Here is an 18,751-nt window from a genome sequence, read left to right on the forward strand (position 1 = left end):
CTCCACGAACCTTACTGCACGTGTTTAATCAATGAGCAGAGCTTCTCTCATCAGTCAATGATGAACTTAACGCTTTCATTCAATGAAACAAACAGATTTCGTGAATCATTGAATCAAATTCTAATGATGGATTCATTAGATTAGATTACATTACAATAGATTACATTAGATTCGAATTGGTTGCATTAGATTACATTACATTAGATTACTTTAGATTAGAGTAGATTACATTAGATTACATTACATTAGATTAGTTTACATTAGATTAGATTAGTTTTAGATTAGATTAGATTACATTACATTTGATTACATTAGATTACATAACATTAGATTAGATTAGTATAGATTACATTAGGTTAGATTAGATTAGATTCCATTCGATTAGATTAGATTACATTAGACTCGATTACATTAGATTAGATTAGATTAGATTAGAGTCGAGGATCTTTCATTCCTTCACAGCCACATACTAAACGCAATTAATGAACCCACCTGCAAACATTCATTCAATGGGGAACAGTGTAAGTCGTATTCCAATGAATCTAGCTTTTGCCATTCATTCAATGAAATAAACTGCACGCGTTCATGCACTGATAAAAACTGCATGCATTCATTAAATGAAACAGAGTGCACGTGTTAATTCAATGAGTAAAGCTTTTCTTTTTTATTCCCTTTCTCGAGCTTAGCACTTTCATTCAATGAAACCAAAGCTTCATTGAATCATTGAGTCAAACTGCCATCATTGACTCAATGAATCAAACAGCATTAATGGATTCCATCGAACAAACGTAACTAATTTACTTCGTGAATCAAACTGCACACATTCATTCAATGAAATGCTTTGTATGTCTCAATTAAAAGAGTCGAGCTCCAGCCATTCATTCAATGCCACGAGCAAAACGCATTCATTCAATGGAGCATACTGCACTCATGATACAGACTGCACGTCTTAAATCAATGAGTAGAGCTTCTCTCATTCATTCAATGGGTCAAGCTTAACGCTTTCATTCAAAGAAACAAACTGCATTCATTGAAACATTGCATCAAACAACAATCATTGATTCAATGAATCAAACCTTGTTTCAATGGAACAAACCTATCTCCCTTATTTAGTGAACCAAACTGCATATTCATTGCATATTCAATGAAAGAGGCTGCATTTGTCAATTCAATGAGTAGAGCTACTCTCATTCATTGAATGGCACTAGTTTCACGCATTGTCCCTGTCAAACTGCACACGTTTACTAGATGAACCAAACTGCCCGTCTTAATTCAATGAATAGAGCTTCTTTCATTCATTCAATGTGTCAAGCTCACTGCTTTCATTTAATGAAACAAACTGCATTGATTGAATCGTTGAATCAAACTAGAATCATTGATTCAATTAATCAAACCTTATTCCTTGTTTCATTCGAACAAAACTAACTCACTTATTTAGTGAATCCTACTACACTCATTCATTCAATGAAACAGACTGCACATGATCATTTAATGAAGGTACTCTTAACGCAATGATTCAACCAAACAAATTGCACACATTTAGTTCATGAAGCAAACTGCATTTGTCAATTCAATGAATACAGCTACTCATTCATTCAATGTCACAAGCTTCACACATTGTCTCAATCAAACTGCGCACATTCACTCCATGAACCTTACTGCACGTGTTTAATCAATGAGCAGAGCTTCTCTCATCAGTCAATGATGAACTTAACGCTTTCATTCAATGAAACAAACAGATTTCGTGAATCATTGAATCAAATTCTAATGATGGATTCAATGTAGATTAGATTACATTACAATAGATTACATAAGATTAGAATTGGTTGCATTAGATTACATTACATTAGATTACTTTAGATTAGAGTAGATTACATTAGATTACATTACATTACATTAGATTACATTAGATTAGATTAGTTTTAGATTAGATTAGATTACATTACATTAGATTACATTACATTTGATTACATTACATTTGATTACATTAGATTACATTATATTAGATAACATTAGATTAGATTCGATTAGATTACATTAGATTAGTTTACAATATATTACATTTGATAGGATTACATTAGATTACATAACATTAGATTACATTACATTAGATTAGATTACATTAGATTACATTACATTTCATTAGATCATATTAGATTAGATTACATTAGATTAGATTAGATTAGATTACATTAGATTAGGTGAGATTACATTAGATTACATTAGATTAGAATAGATTATATTACATTCGATTACATTAGATTAGATCACGTTAGATTAGATTAGATTAGATTAGATTAGACTACATTTGATTAGATTATATTACAATAGATTACATTAGATTACATAACATTAGATTAGATTAGTATAGATTACATTAGGTTAGATTAGATTAGATTACATTAGATTAGATTAGATTACATTAGACTCGATTACATTAGATTAGATTAGAGTAGAGGTTCTTTCATTCCTTCACAGCCACAAACTAAACGCAATTAATGAACCCACCTGCAAACATTCATTCAATGGGGAACAGTGTAAGTCGTATTCCAATGAATCTAGCTTTTGCCATTCATTCAATGAAATAAACTGCACGCGTTCATGCACTGATAAAAACTGCATGCATTCATTAAATGAAACAGAGTGCACGTGTTAATTCAATGAGTAAAGCTTTTCTTTTTTATTCCCTTTCTCGAGCTTAGCACTTTCATTCAATGAAACCAAAAGCTTCATTGAATCATTGAGTCAAACTGCCATCATTGACTCAATGAATCAAACAGCATTAACTGCATCGAACAAACGTAACTAATTTACTTCGTGAATCAAACTGCACACATTCATTCAATGAAATGCTTTGTATGTCTCAATTAAAAGAGTCGAGCTCCAGCCATTCATTCAATGCCACGAGCAAAACGCATTCATTCAATGGAGCATACTGCACTCATGATACAGACTGCACGTCTTAAATCAATGAGTAGAGCTTCTCTCATTCATTCAATGGGTCAAGCTTAACGCTTTCATTCAAACAAACAAACTGCATTCATTGAAACATTGCATCAAACAACAATCATTGATTCAACGAATCAAACCTTGTTTCAATGGAACAAACCTATCTCCCTTATTTAGTGAACCAAACTGCATATTCATTGCATATTCAATGAAAGAGGCTGCATTTGTCAATTCAATGAGTAGAGCTACTCTCATTCATTGAATGGCACTAGTTTCACGCATTGTCCCTGTCAAATTGCACACGTTTACTAGATTAACCAAACTGCCCGTCTTAATTCAATGAATAGAGCTTCTTTCATTCATTCAATGTGTCAAGCTCACTGCTTTCATTTAATGAAACAAACTGCATTGACTGAATCGTTGAATCAAACTAGAATCATTGATTCAATGAATCAAACCTTATTCCTTGTTTCATTCGAACAAACCTAACTCACTTATTTAGTGAATCCTACTACACTCATTCATTCAATGAAACAGACTGCACATGATCATTTAATGAAGGTACTCTTAACGCAATGATTCAACCAAACAAATTGCACACATTTAGTTCATGAAGCAAACTGCATTTGTCAATTCAATGAATACAGCTACTCATTCATTCAATGTCACAAGCTTCACACATTGTCTCAATCAAACTGCGCACATTCACTCCATGAACCAAACTGCACGTGTTTAATCAATGAGCAGAGCTTCTCTCATCAGTCAATGATGAACTTAACGCTTTCATTCAATGAAACAAACAGATTTCGTTGAATCATTGAATCAAATTCTAATGATGGATTCAATTGGATTAGATTACATTAGATTAGATTACATTACAATAGATTACATTAGATTAGCATAGGTTGCATTAGAGTACATTACATTAGATTACTTTAGATTAGAGTAGATTACATTAGATTACATTACATTAGATTAGATTACATTAGATTAGATTAGTTTTAGATTAGATTAGATTACATTACATTTGATTACATTAGATTACATAACATTAGATTAGATTAGTATAGATTACATTAGGTTAGATTAGATTAGATTACATTCGATTAGATTAGATTACATTAGACTCGATTACATTACATTAGATTAGATTAGATTAGATTAGAGTAGAGGATCTTTCATTCCTTCACAGCCACAAACTAAACGCAATTAATGAACCCACCTGCAAACATTCATTCAATGGGGAACAGTGTAAGTCGTATTCCAATGAATCTAGCTTTTGCTATTCATTCAATGAAATAAACTGCACGCGTTCATGCACTGATAAAAACTGCATGCATTCATTAAATGAAACAGAGTGCACGTGTTAATTCAATGAGTAAAGCTTTTCTTTTTTATTCCCTTTCTCGAGCTTAGCACTTTCATTCAATGAAACCAAAAGCTTCATTGAATCATTGAGTCAAACTGCCATCATTGACTCAATGAATTAAACAGCATTAACAGCATCGAACAAACGTAACTAATTTACTTCGTGAATCAAACTGCACACATTCATTCAATGAAATGCTTTGTATGTCTCAATTAAAAGAGTCGAGCTCCAGCCATTCATTCAATGCCACGAGCAAAACGCATTCATTCAATGGAGCATACTGCACTCATGATACAGACTGCAAGTCTTAAATCAATGAGTAGAGCTTCTCTCATTCATTCAATGGGTCAAGCTTAACGCTTTCATTCAAAGAAACAAACTGCATTCATTGAAACATTGCATCAAACAACAATCATTGATTCAATGAATCAAACCTTGTTTCAATGGAACAAACCTATCTCCCTTATTTAGTGAACCAAACTGCATATTCATTGCATATTCAATGAAAGAGGCTGCATTTGTCAATTCAATGAGTAGAGCTACTCTCATTCATTGAATGGCACTAGTTTCACGCATTGTCCCTGTCAAACTGCACACGTTTACTAGATGAACCAAACTGCCCGTCTTAATTCAATGAATAGAGCTTCTTTCATTCATTCAATGTGTCAAGCTCACTGCTTTCATTTAATGAAACAAACTGCATTGATTGAATCGTTGAATCAAACTAGAATCATTGATTCAATGAATCAAACCTTATTCCTTGTTTCATTCGAACAAACCTAACTCACTTATTTAGTGAATCCTACTACACTCATTCATTCAATGAAACAGACTGCACATGATCATTTAATGAAGGTACTCTTAACGCAATGATTCAACCAAACAAATTGCACACATTTAGTTCATGAAGCAAACTGCATTTGTCAATTCAATGAATACAGCTACTCATTCATTCAATGTCACAAGCTTCACACATTGTCTCAATCAAACTGCGCACATTCACTCCATGAACGAAACTGCACGTGTTTAATCAATGAGCAGAGCTTCTCTCATCAGTCAATGATGAACTTAACGCTTTCATTCAATGAAACAAACAGATTTCGTTGAATCATTGAATCAAATTCTAATGATGGATTCAATGTAGATTAGATTACATTAGATTAGATTACATTACAATAGATTACATTAGATTAGAATAGGTTGCATTAGAGTACATTACATTAGATTACTTTAGATTAGAGTAGATTACATTAGATTACATTACATTAGATTAGATCAAATTAGATTAGATTAGATTAGATTAGATTAGATTCGACTACATTTGATTAGATTATATTACAATAGATTACATTAGATTAGATTACATCAGATTAGATTAGATTACATTACATTACATTACATTTGATTACATTAGATTACATAACATTAGATTAGATTAGTATAGATTACATTAGATTAGAGTACATTCAATTAGATTAGATTACATTAGACTCGATTACATTAGATTAGATTAGATTAGAGTAGAGGTTCTTTCATTCCTTCACAGCCACAAACTAAACGCAATTAATGAACCCACCTGCAAACATTCATTCAATGGGGAACAGTGTAAGTCGTATTCCAATGAATCTAGCTTTTGCCATTCATTCAATGAAATAAACTGCCCGCGTTCATGCACTGATAAAAACTGCATGCATTCATTAAATGAAACAGAGTGCACGTGTTAATTCAATGAGTAAAGCTTTTCTTTTTTATTCCCTTTCTCGAGCTTAGCACTTTCATTCAATGAAACCAAAAGCTTCATTGAATCATTGAGTCAAACTGCCATCATTGACTCAATGAATCAAACAGCATTAACAGCATCGAACAAACGTAACTAATTTACTTCGTGAATCAAACTGCACACATTCATTCAATGAAATGCTTTGTATGTCTCAATTAAAAGAGTCGAGCTCCAGCCATTCATTCAATGCCACGAGCAAAACGCATTCATTCAATGGAGCATACTGCACTCATGATACAGACTGCACGTCTTAAATCAATGAGTAGAGCTTCTCTCATTCATTCAATGGGTCAAGCTTAACGCTTTCATTCAATGAAACAAACAGATTTCGTTGAATCATTGAATCAAATTCTAATGATGGATTCAATGTAGATTAGATTACATTAGATTAGATTACATTACAATAGATTACATTAGATTAGAATTGGTTGCATTAGATTACATTACATTAGATTACTTTAGATTAGAGTAGATTACATTAGATTACATTACATTAGATTAGATTACATTAGATTAGATTAGTTTTAGATTAGATTAGATTAGATTACATTACATTAGATTACATTACATTTGATTACATTAGATTACATTATATTAGATAACATTAGATTAGATTCGATTAGATTACATTAGATTAGTTTACAATATATTACATTTGATAGGATTACATTAGATTAGATAACATTAGATTACATTACATTTCATTAGATCATATTAGATTTCATTACATTTCATTAGATCATATTAGATTAGATTTCATTAGATTAGACTACATTTGATTAGATTATATTACAAGAGATTACATTAGATTAGATTACATCAGATTAGATTAGATTAGATTAGATTACATTACATTTGATTACATTAGATTACATAACATTAGATTAGATTAGTATAGATTACATTAGGTTAGATTAGATTAGATTACATTCGATTAGATTAGATTACATTAGACTCGATTACATTAGATTAGATTAGATTAGATTAGAATCGAGGATCTTTCATTCCTTCACAGCCACAAACTAAACGCAATTAATGAACCCACCTGCAAACATTCATTCAATGGGGAACAGTGTAAGTCGTATTCCAATGAATCTAGCTTTTGCCATTCATTCAATGAAATAAACTGCACGCGTTCATGCACTGATAAAAACTGCATGCATTCATTAAATGAAACAGAGTGCACGTGTTAATTCAATGAGTAAAGCTTTTCTTTTTTATTCCCTTTCTCGAGCTTAGCACTTTCATTCAATGAAACCAAAAGCTTCATTGAATCATTGAGTCAAACTGCCATCATTGACTCAATGAATCAAACAGCATTAATGGATTCCATCGAACAAACGTAACTAATTTACTTCGTGAATCAAACTGCACACATTCATTCAATGAAATGCTTTGTATGTCTCAATTAAAAGAGTCGAGCTCCAGCCATTCATTCAATGCCACGAGCAAAACGCATTCATTCAATGGAGCATACTGCACTCATGATACAGACTGCACGTCTTAAATCAATGAGTAGAGCTTCTCTCATTCATTCAATGGGTCAAGCTTAACGCTTTCATTCAAAGAAACAAACTGCATTCATTGAAACATTGCATCAAACAACAATCATTGATTCAATGAATCAAACCTTGTTTCAATGGAACAAACCTATCTCCCTTATTTAGTGAACCAAACTGCATATTCATTGCATATTCAATGAAAGAGGCTGCATTTGTCAATTCAATGAGTAGAGCTACTCTCATTCATTGAATGGCACTAGTTTCACGCATTGTCCCTGTCAAACTGCACACGTTTACTAGATGAACCAAACTGCCCGTCTTAATTCAATGAATAGAGCTTCTTTCATTCATTCAATGTGTCAAGCTCACTGCTTTCATTTAATGAAACAAACTGCATTGATTGAATCGTTGAATCAAACTAGAATCATTGATTCAATGAATCAAACCTTATTCCTTGTTTCATTCGAACAAACCTAACTCACTTATTTAGTGAATCCTACTACACTCATTCATTCAATGAAACAGACTGCACATGATCATTTAATGAAGGTACTCTTAACGCAATGATTCAACCAAACAAATTGCACACATTTAGTTCATGAAGCAAACTGCATTTGTCAATTCAATGAATACAGCTACTCATTCAATGTCACAAGCTTCACACATTGTCTCAATCAAACTGCGCACATTCACTCCATGAACCTTACTGCACGTGTTTAATCAATGAGCAGAGCTTCTCTCATCAGTCAATGATGAACTTAACGCTTTCATTCAATGAAACAAACAGATTTCGTGAATCATTGAATCAAATTCTAATGATGGATTCAATGTAGATTAGATTACATTACAATAGATTACATTAGATTCGAATTGGTTGCATTAGATTACATTACATTAGATTACTTTAGATTAGAGTAGATTACATTAGATTACATTACATTAGATTAGATTACATTAGATTAGATTAGTTTTAGATTAGATTAGATTACATTACATTAGATTACATTACATTTGATTACATTACATTTGATTACATTAGATTACATTATATTAGATAACATTAGATTAGATTCGATTAGATTACATTAGATTAGTTTACAATATATTACATTTGATAGGATTACATTAGATTACATAACATTAGATTACATTACATTAGATTAGATTACATTAGATTACATTACATTTCATTAGATCATATTAGATTAGATTACATTAGATTAGATTAGATTAGATTACATTAGATTAGGTGAGATTACATTAGATTACATTAGATTAGAATAGATTATATTACATTCGATTACATTAGATTAGATCACGTTAGATTACATTAGATTAGATTAGATTAGATTAGATTAGATTAGACTACATTTGATTAGATTATATTACAATAGATTACATTAGATTACATAACATTAGATTAGATTAGTATAGATTACATTAGGTTAGATTAGATTAGATTACATTAGATTAGATTAGATTACATTAGATTAGATTAGATTAGATTAGATTAGATTAGATTAGAGTAGAGGTTCTTTCATTCCTTCACAGCCACAAACTAAACGCAATTAATGAACCCACATGCAAACATTCATTCAATGGGGAACAGTGTAAGTCGTATTCCAATGAATCTAGCTTTTGCCATTCATTCAATGAAAAAAATGCACGCGTTCATGCACTGATAAAAACTGCATGCATTCATTCAATGAAACAGAGTGCACGTGTTAATTCAATGAGTAAAGCTTTTCTTTTTTATTCCCTTTCTCGAGCTTAGCACTTTCATTCAATGAAACCAAAAGCTTCATTGAATCATTGAGTCAAACTGCCATCATTGACTCAATGAATCAAACAGCATTAATGGATTCCATCGAACAAACGATTAAATTCTAATCTAATCAAATTCTAATGATGGATTCAATGTAGATAAGATTACATTAGATTAGATTACATTACAATAGATTACATTAGATTAGAATTGGTTGCATTAGATTACATTACATTAGATTACTTTAGATTAGAGTAGATTACATTCGATTACATTACATTAGATTAGATCAAATTAGATTAGATTAGATTAGATTAGATTACATCAGGTAAGACTAGATTACATTACATTAGATTAGATTAGATTAGATTCGACTACATTTGATTAGATTATATTACAATAGATTACATTAGATTAGATTACATCAGATTAGATTAGATTACATTACATTACATTACATTTGATTACATTAGATTACATAACATTAGATTAGATTAGTATAGATTACATTAGATTAGAGTACATTCGATTAGATTAGATTACATTAGACTCGATTACATTAGATTAGATTAGATTAGATTAGAGTAGAGGTTCTTTCATTCCTTCACAGCCACAAACTAAACGCAATTAATGAACCCACCTGCAAACATTCATTCAATGGGGAACAGTGTAAGTCGTATTCCAATGAATCTAACTTTTGCCATTCATTCAATGAAATAAACTGCACGCGTTCATGCACTGATAAAAACTGCATGCATTCATTAAATGAAACAGAGTGCACGTGTTAATTCAATGAGTAAAGCTTTTCTTTTTTATTCCCTTTCTCGAGCTTAGCACTTTCATTCAATGAAACCAAAAGCTTCATTGAATCATTGAGTCAAACTGCCATCATTGACTCAATGAATTAAACAGCATTAACAGCATCGAACAAACGTAACTAATTTACTTCGTGAATCAAACTGCACACATTCATTCAATGAAATGCTTTGTATGTCTCAATTAAAAGAGTCGAGCTCCAGCCATTCATTCAATGCCACGAGCAAAACGCATTCATTCAATGGAGCATACTGCACTCATGATACAGACTGCACGTCTTAAATCAATGAGTAGAGCTTCTCTCATTCATTCAATGGGTCAAGCTTAACGCTTTCATTCAAAGAAACAAACTGCATTTATTGAAACATTGCATCAAACAACAATCATTGATTCAATGAATCAAACCTTGTTTCAATGGAACAAACTATCTCCCTTATTTAGTGAACCAAACAGCATATTCATTGCATATTCAATGAAAGAGGCTGCATTTGTCAATTCAATGAGTAGAGCTACTCTCATCCATTGAATGGCACTAGTTTCACGCATTGTCCCTGTCAAACTGCACACGTTTACTAGATGAACCAAACTGCCCGTCTTAATTCAATGAATAGAGCTTCTTTCATTCATTCAATGTGTCAAGCTCACTGCTTTCATTTAATGAAACAAACTGCATTGATTGAATCGTTGAATCAAACTAGAATCATTGATTCAATTAATCAAACCTTATTCCTTGTTTCATTCGAACAAACCTAACTCACTTATTTAGTGAATCCTACTACACTCATTCATTCAATGAAACAGACTGCACATGATCATTTAATGAAGGTAGTCTTAACGCAATGATTCAACCAAACAAATTGAACACATTTAGTTCATGAAGCAAACTGCATTTGTCAATTCAATGAATACAGCTACTCATTCATTCAATGTCACAAGCTTCACACATTGTCTCAATCAAACTGCGCACATTCACTCCACGAACCTTACTGCACGTGTTTAATCAATGAGCAGAGCTTCTCTCATCAGTCAATGATGAACTTAACGCTTTCATTCAATGAAACAAACAGATTTCGTGAATCATTGAATCAAATTCTAATGATGGATTCAATGTAGATTAGATTACATTAGATTAGATTACATTACAATAGATTACATTAGATTAGAATTGGTTGCATTAGATTACATTACATTAGATTACTTTAGATTAGAGTAGATTACATTAGATTACATTACATTAGATTAGATTACATTAGATTAGATTAGTTTTAGATTAGATTAGATTACATTACATTAGATTACATTACATTTGATTACATTACATTTGATTACATTAGATTACATTATATTAGATAACATTAGATTAGATTCGATTAGATTACATTAGATTAGTTTACAATATATTACATTTGATAGGATTACATTAGATTACATAACATTAGATTACATTACATTAGATTAGATTACATTAGATTACATTACATTTCATTAGATCATATTAGATTAGATTAGATTAGATTAGACTACATTTGATTAGATTATATTACAATAGATTACATTAGATTAGATTACATCAGATTAGATTAGATTAGATTAGATTAGATTACATTACATTTGATTACATTAGATTACATAACATTAGATTAGATTAGTATAGATTACATTAGGTTAGATTCGATTAGATTACATTCGATTAGATTATATTACATTAGACTCGATTACATTAGATTAGATTAGATTAGATTAGAGTAGAGGATCTTTCATTCCTTCACAGCCACAAACTAAACGCAATTAATGAACCCACCTGCAAACATTCATTCAATGGGGAACAGTGTAAGTCGTATTCCAATGAATCTAGCTTTTGCCATTCATTCAATGAAATAAACTGCACGCGTTCATGCACTGATAAAAACTGCATGCATTCATTAAATGAAACAGAGTGCACGTGTTAATTCAATGAGTAAAGCTTTTCTTTTTTATTCCCTTTCTCGAGCTTAGCACTTTCATTCAATGAAACCAAAAGCTTCATTGAATCATTGAGTCAAACTGCCATCATTGACTCAATGAATCAAACAGCATTAATGGATTCCATCGAACAAACGTAACTAATTTACTTCGTGAATCAAACTGCACACATTCATTCAATGAAATGCTTTGTATGTCTCAATTAAAAGAGTCGAGCTCCAGCCATTCATTCAATGCCACGAGCAAAACGCATTCATTCAATGGAGCATACTGCACTCATGATACAGACTGCACGTCTTAAATCAATGAGTAGAGCTTCTCTCATTCATTCAATGGGTCAAGCTTAACGCTTTCATTCAAAGAAACAAACTGCATTCATTGAAACATTGCATCAAACAACAATCATTGATTCAATGAATCAAACCTTGTTTCAATGGAACAAACCTATCTCCCTTATTTAGTGAACCAAACTGCATATTCATTGCATATTCAATGAAAGAGGCTGCATTTGTCAATTCAATGAGTAGAGCTACTCTCATTCATTGAATGGCACTAGTTTCACGCATTGTCCCTGTCAAACTGCACACGTTTACTAGATGAACCAAACTGCCCGTCTTAATTCAATGAATAGAGCTTCTTTCATTCATTCAATGTGTCAAGCTCACTGCTTTCATTTAATGAAACAAACTGCATTGATTGAATCGTTGAATCAAACTAGAATCATTGATTCAATTAATCAAACCTTATTCCTTGTTTCATTCGAACAAACCTAACTCACTTATTTAGTGAATCCTACTACACTCATTCATTCAATGAAACAGACTGCACATGATCATTTAATGAAGGTACTCTTAACGCAATGATTCAACCAAACAAATTGCACACATTTAGTTCATGAAGCAAACTGCATTTGTCAATTCAATGAATACAGCTACTCATTCATTCAATGTCACAAGCTTCACACATTGTCTCAATCAAACTGCGCACATTCACTCCATGAACCTTACTGCACGTGTTTAATCAATGAGCAGAGCTTCTCTCATCAGTCAATGATGAACTTAACGCTTTCATTCAATGAAACAAACAGATTTCGTGAATCATTGAATCAAATTCTAATGATGGATTCAATGTAGATTAGATTACATTACAATAGATTACATTAGATTAGAATTGGTTGCATTAGATTACATTACATTAGATTACTTTAGATTAGAGTAGATTACATTAGATTACATTACATTAGATTAGATTACATTAGATTAGATTAGTTTTAGATTAGATTAGATTACATTACATTAGATTACATTACATTTGATTACATTACATTTGATTACATTAGATTACATTATATTAGATAACATTAGATTAGATTCGATTAGATTACATTAGATTAGTTTACAATATATTACATTTGATAGGATTACATTAGATTACATAACATTAGATTACATTACATTAGATTAGATTACATTAGATTACATTACATTTCATTAGATCATATTAGATTAGATTACATTAGATTAGATTAGATTAGATTACATTAGATTAGGTGAGATTACATTAGATTACATTAGATTAGAATAGATTATATTACATTCGATTACATTAGATTAGATCACGTTAGATTAGATTAGATTAGATTAGACTACATTTGATTAGATTATATTACAATAGATTACATTAGATTACATAACATTAGATTAGATTAGTATAGATTACATTAGGTTAGATTAGATTAGATTACATTAGATTAGATTAGATTACATTAGACTCGATTACATTAGATTAGATTAGAGTAGAGGTTCTTTCATTCCTTCACAGCCACAAACTAAACGCAATTAATGAACCCACCTGCAAACATTCATTCAATGGGGAACAGTGTAAGTCGTATTCCAAAGAATCTAGCTTTTGCCATTCATTCAATGAAATAAACTGCACGCGTTCATGCACTGATAAAAACTGCATGCATTCATTAAATGAAACAGAGTGCACGTGTTAATTCAATGAGTAAAGCTTTTCTTTTTTATTCCCTTTCTCGAGCTTAGCACTTTCATTCAATGAAACCAAAAGCTTCATTGAATCATTGAGTCAAACTGCCATCATTGACTCAATGAATCAAACAGCATTAATGGATTCCATCGAACAAACGTAACTAATTTACTTCGTGAATCAAACTGCACACATTCATTCAATGAAATGCTTTGTATGTCTCAATTAAAAGAGTCGAGCTCCAGCCATTCATTCAATGCCACGAGCAAAACGCATTCATTCAATGGAGCATACTGCACTCATGATACAGACTGCACGTCTTAAATCAATGAGTAGAGCTTCTCTCATTCATTCAATGGGTCAAGCTTAACGCTTTCATTCAAAGAAACAAACTGCATTCATTGAAACATTGCATCAAACAACAATCATTGATTCAATGAATCAAACCTTGTTTCAATGGAACAAACCTATCTCCCTTATTTAGTGAACCAAACTGCATATTCATTGTATATTCAATGAAAGAGGCTGCATTTGTCAATTCAATGAGTAGAGCTACTCTCATTCATTGAATGGCACTAGTTTCACGCATTGTCCCTGTCAAACTGCACACGTTTACTAGATGAACCAAACTGCCCGTCTTAATTCAATGAATAGAGCTTCTTTCATTCATTCAATGTGTCAAGCTCACTGCTTTCATTTAATGAAACAAACTGCATTGATTGAATCGTTGAATCAAACTAGAATCATTGATTCAATTAATCAAACCTTATTCCTTGTTTCATTCGAACAAACCTAACTCACTTATTTAGTGAATCCTACTACACTCATTCATTCAATGAAACAGACTGCAAATGATCATTTAATGAAGGTACTCTTAACGCAATGATTCAACCAAACAAATTGCACACATTTAGTTCATGAAGCAAACTGCATTTGTCAATTCAATGAATACAGCTACTCATTCATTCAATGTCACAAGCTTCACACATTGTCTCAATCAAACTGCGCACATTCACTCCACGAACCTTACTGCACGTGTTTAATCAATGAGCAGAGCTTCTCTCATCAGTCAATGATGAACTTAACGCTTTCATTCAATGAAACAAACAGATTTCGTGAATCATTGAATCAAATTCTAATGATGGATTCATTAGATTAGATTACATTACAATAGATTACATTAGATTCGAATTGGTTGCATTAGATTACATTACATTAGATTACTTTAGATTAGAGTAGATTACATTAGATTACATTACATTAGATTAGTTTACATTAGATTAGATTAGTTTTAGATTAGATTAGATTACATTACATTTGATTACATTAGATTACATAACATTAGATTAGATTAGTATAGATTACATTAGGTTAGATTAGATTAGATTCCATTCGATTAGATTAGATTACATTAGACTCGATTACATTAGATTAGATTAGATTAGATTAGAGTCGAGGATCTTTCATTCCTTCACAGCCACATACTAAACGCAATTAATGAACCCACCTGCAAACATTCATTCAATGGGGAACAGTGTAAGTCGTATTCCAATGAATCTAGCTTTTGCCATTCATTCAATGAAATAAACTGCACGCGTTCATGCACTGATAAAAACTGCATGCATTCATTAAATGAAACAGAGTGCACGTGTTAATTCAATGAGTAAAGCTTTTCTTTTTTATTCCCTTTCTCGAGCTTAGCACTTTCATTCAATGAAACCAAAGCTTCATTGAATCATTGAGTCAAACTGCCATCATTGACTCAATGAATCAAACAGCATTAATGGATTCCATCGAACAAACGTAACTAATTTACTTCGTGAATCAAACTGCACACATTCATTCAATGAAATGCTTTGTATGTCTCAATTAAAAGAGTCGAGCTCCAGCCATTCATTCAATGCCACGAGCAAAACGCATTCATTCAATGGAGCATACTGCACTCATGATACAGACTGCACGTCTTAAATCAATGAGTAGAGCTTCTCTCATTCATTCAATGGGTCAAGCTTAACGCTTTCATTCAAAGAAACAAACTGCATTCATTGAAACATTGCATCAAACAACAATCATTGATTCAATGAATCAAACCTTGTTTCAATGGAACAAACCTATCTCCCTTATTTAGTGAACCAAACTGCATATTCATTGCATATTCAATGAAAGAGGCTGCATTTGTCAATTCAATGAGTAGAGCTACTCTCATTCATTGAATGGCACTAGTTTCACGCATTGTCCCTGTCAAACTGCACACGTTTACTAGATGAACCAAACTGCCCGTCTTAATTCAATGAATAGAGCTTCTTTCATTCATTCAATGTGTCAAGCTCACTGCTTTCATTTAATGAAACAAACTGCATTGATTGAGTCGTTGAATCAAACTAGAATCATTGATTCAATTAATCAAACCTTATTCCTTGTTTCATTCGAACAAACCTAACTCACTTATTTAGTGAATCCTACTACACTCATTCATTCAATGAAACAGACTGCACATGATCATTTAATGAAGGTACTCTTAACGCAATGATTCAACCAAACAAATTGCACACATTTAGTTCATGAAGCAAACTGCATTTGTCAATTCAATGAATACAGCTACTCATTCATTCAATGTCACAAGCTCCACACATTGTCTCAATCAAACTGCGCACATTCACTCCATGAACCTTACTGCACGTGTTTAATCAATGAGCAGAGCTTCTCTCATCAGTCAATGATGAACTTAACGCTTTCATTCAATGAAACAAACAGATTTCGTGAATCATTGAATCAAATTCTAATGATGGATTCAATGTAGATTAGATTACATTACAATAGATTACATTAGATTAGAATTGGTTGCATTAGATTACATTACATTAGATTACTTTAGATTAGAGTAGATTACATTAGATTACATTACATTAGATTAGATTACATTAGATTAGATTAGTTTTAGATTAGATTAGATTACATTACATTAGATTACATTACATTCGATTACATTACATTTGATTACATTAGATTACATTATATTAGATAACATTAGATTAGATTCGATTAGATTACATTAGATTAGTTTACAATATATTACATTTGATAGGATTACATTAGATTACATAACATTAGATTACATTACATTAGATTAGATTACATTAGATTACATTACATTTCATTAGATCATATTAGATTAGATTACATTAGATTAGATTAGATTAGATTACATTAGATTAGGTGAGATTACATTAGATTACATTAGATTAGAATAGATTATATTACATTCGATTACATTAGATTAGATCACGTTAGATTACATTAGATTAGATTAGATTAGATTAGATTAGATTAGACTACATTTGATTAGATTATATTACAATAGATTACATTAGATTACATAACATTAGATTAGATTAGTATAGATTACATTAGGTTAGATTAGATTAGATTACATTAGATTAGATTAGATTACATTAGACTCGATTACATTAGATTAGATTAGAGTAGAGGTTCTTTCATTCCTTCACAGCCACAAACTAAACGCAATTAATGAACCCACCTGCAAACATTCATTCAATGGGGAACAGTGTAAGTCGTATTCCAAAGAATCTAGCTTTTGCCATTTATTCAATGAAATAAACTGCACGCGTTCATGCACTGATAAAAACTGCATGCATTCATTAAATGAAACAGAGTGCACGTGTTAATTCAATGAGTAAAGCTTTTCTTTTTTATTCCCTTTCTCGAGCTTAGCACTTTCATTCAATGAAACCAAAAGCTTCATTGAATCATTGAGTCAAACTGCCATCATTGACTCAATGAATCAAACAGCATTAATGGATTCCATCGAACAAACGTAACTAATTTACTTCGTGAATCAAACTGCACACATTCATTCAATGAAATGCTTTGTATGTCTCAATTAAAAGAGTCGAGCTCCAGCCATTCATTCAATGCCACGAGCAAAACGCATTCATTCAATGGAGCATACTGCACTCATGATACAGACTGCACGTCTTAAATCAATGAGTAGAGCTTCTCTCATTCATTCAATGGGTCAAGCTTAACGCTTTCATTCAAAGAAACAAACTGCATTCATTGAAACATTGCATCAAACAACAATCATTGATTCAATGCATCAAACCTTGTTTCAATGGAACAAACCTATCTCCCTTATTTAGTGAACCAAACTGCATATTCATTGTATATTCAATGAAAGAGGCTGCATTTGTCAATTCAATGAGTAGAGCTACTCTCATTCATTGAATGGCACTAGTTTCACGCATTGTCCCTGTCAAACTGCACACGTTTACTAGATGAACCAAACTGCCCGTCTTAATTCAATGAATAGAGCTTCTTTCATTCATTCAATGTGTCAAGCTCACTGCTTTCATTTAATGAAACAAACTGCATTGATTGAATCGTTGAATCAAACTAGAATCATTGATTCAATTAATCAAACCTTATTCCTTGTTTCATTCGAACAAACCTAACTCACTTATTTAGTGAATCCTACTACACTCATTCATTCAATGAAACAGACTGCACATGATCATTTAATGAAGGTACTCTTAACGCAATGATTCAACCAAACAAATTGCACACATTTAGTTCATGAAGCAAACTGCATTTGTCAATTC

Source organism: Chiloscyllium punctatum, chromosome 50 (assembly GCF_047496795.1).
Source record: "Chiloscyllium punctatum isolate Juve2018m chromosome 50, sChiPun1.3, whole genome shotgun sequence".
NCBI classification, from domain to species: Eukaryota; Metazoa; Chordata; class Chondrichthyes; order Orectolobiformes; family Hemiscylliidae; genus Chiloscyllium; species Chiloscyllium punctatum.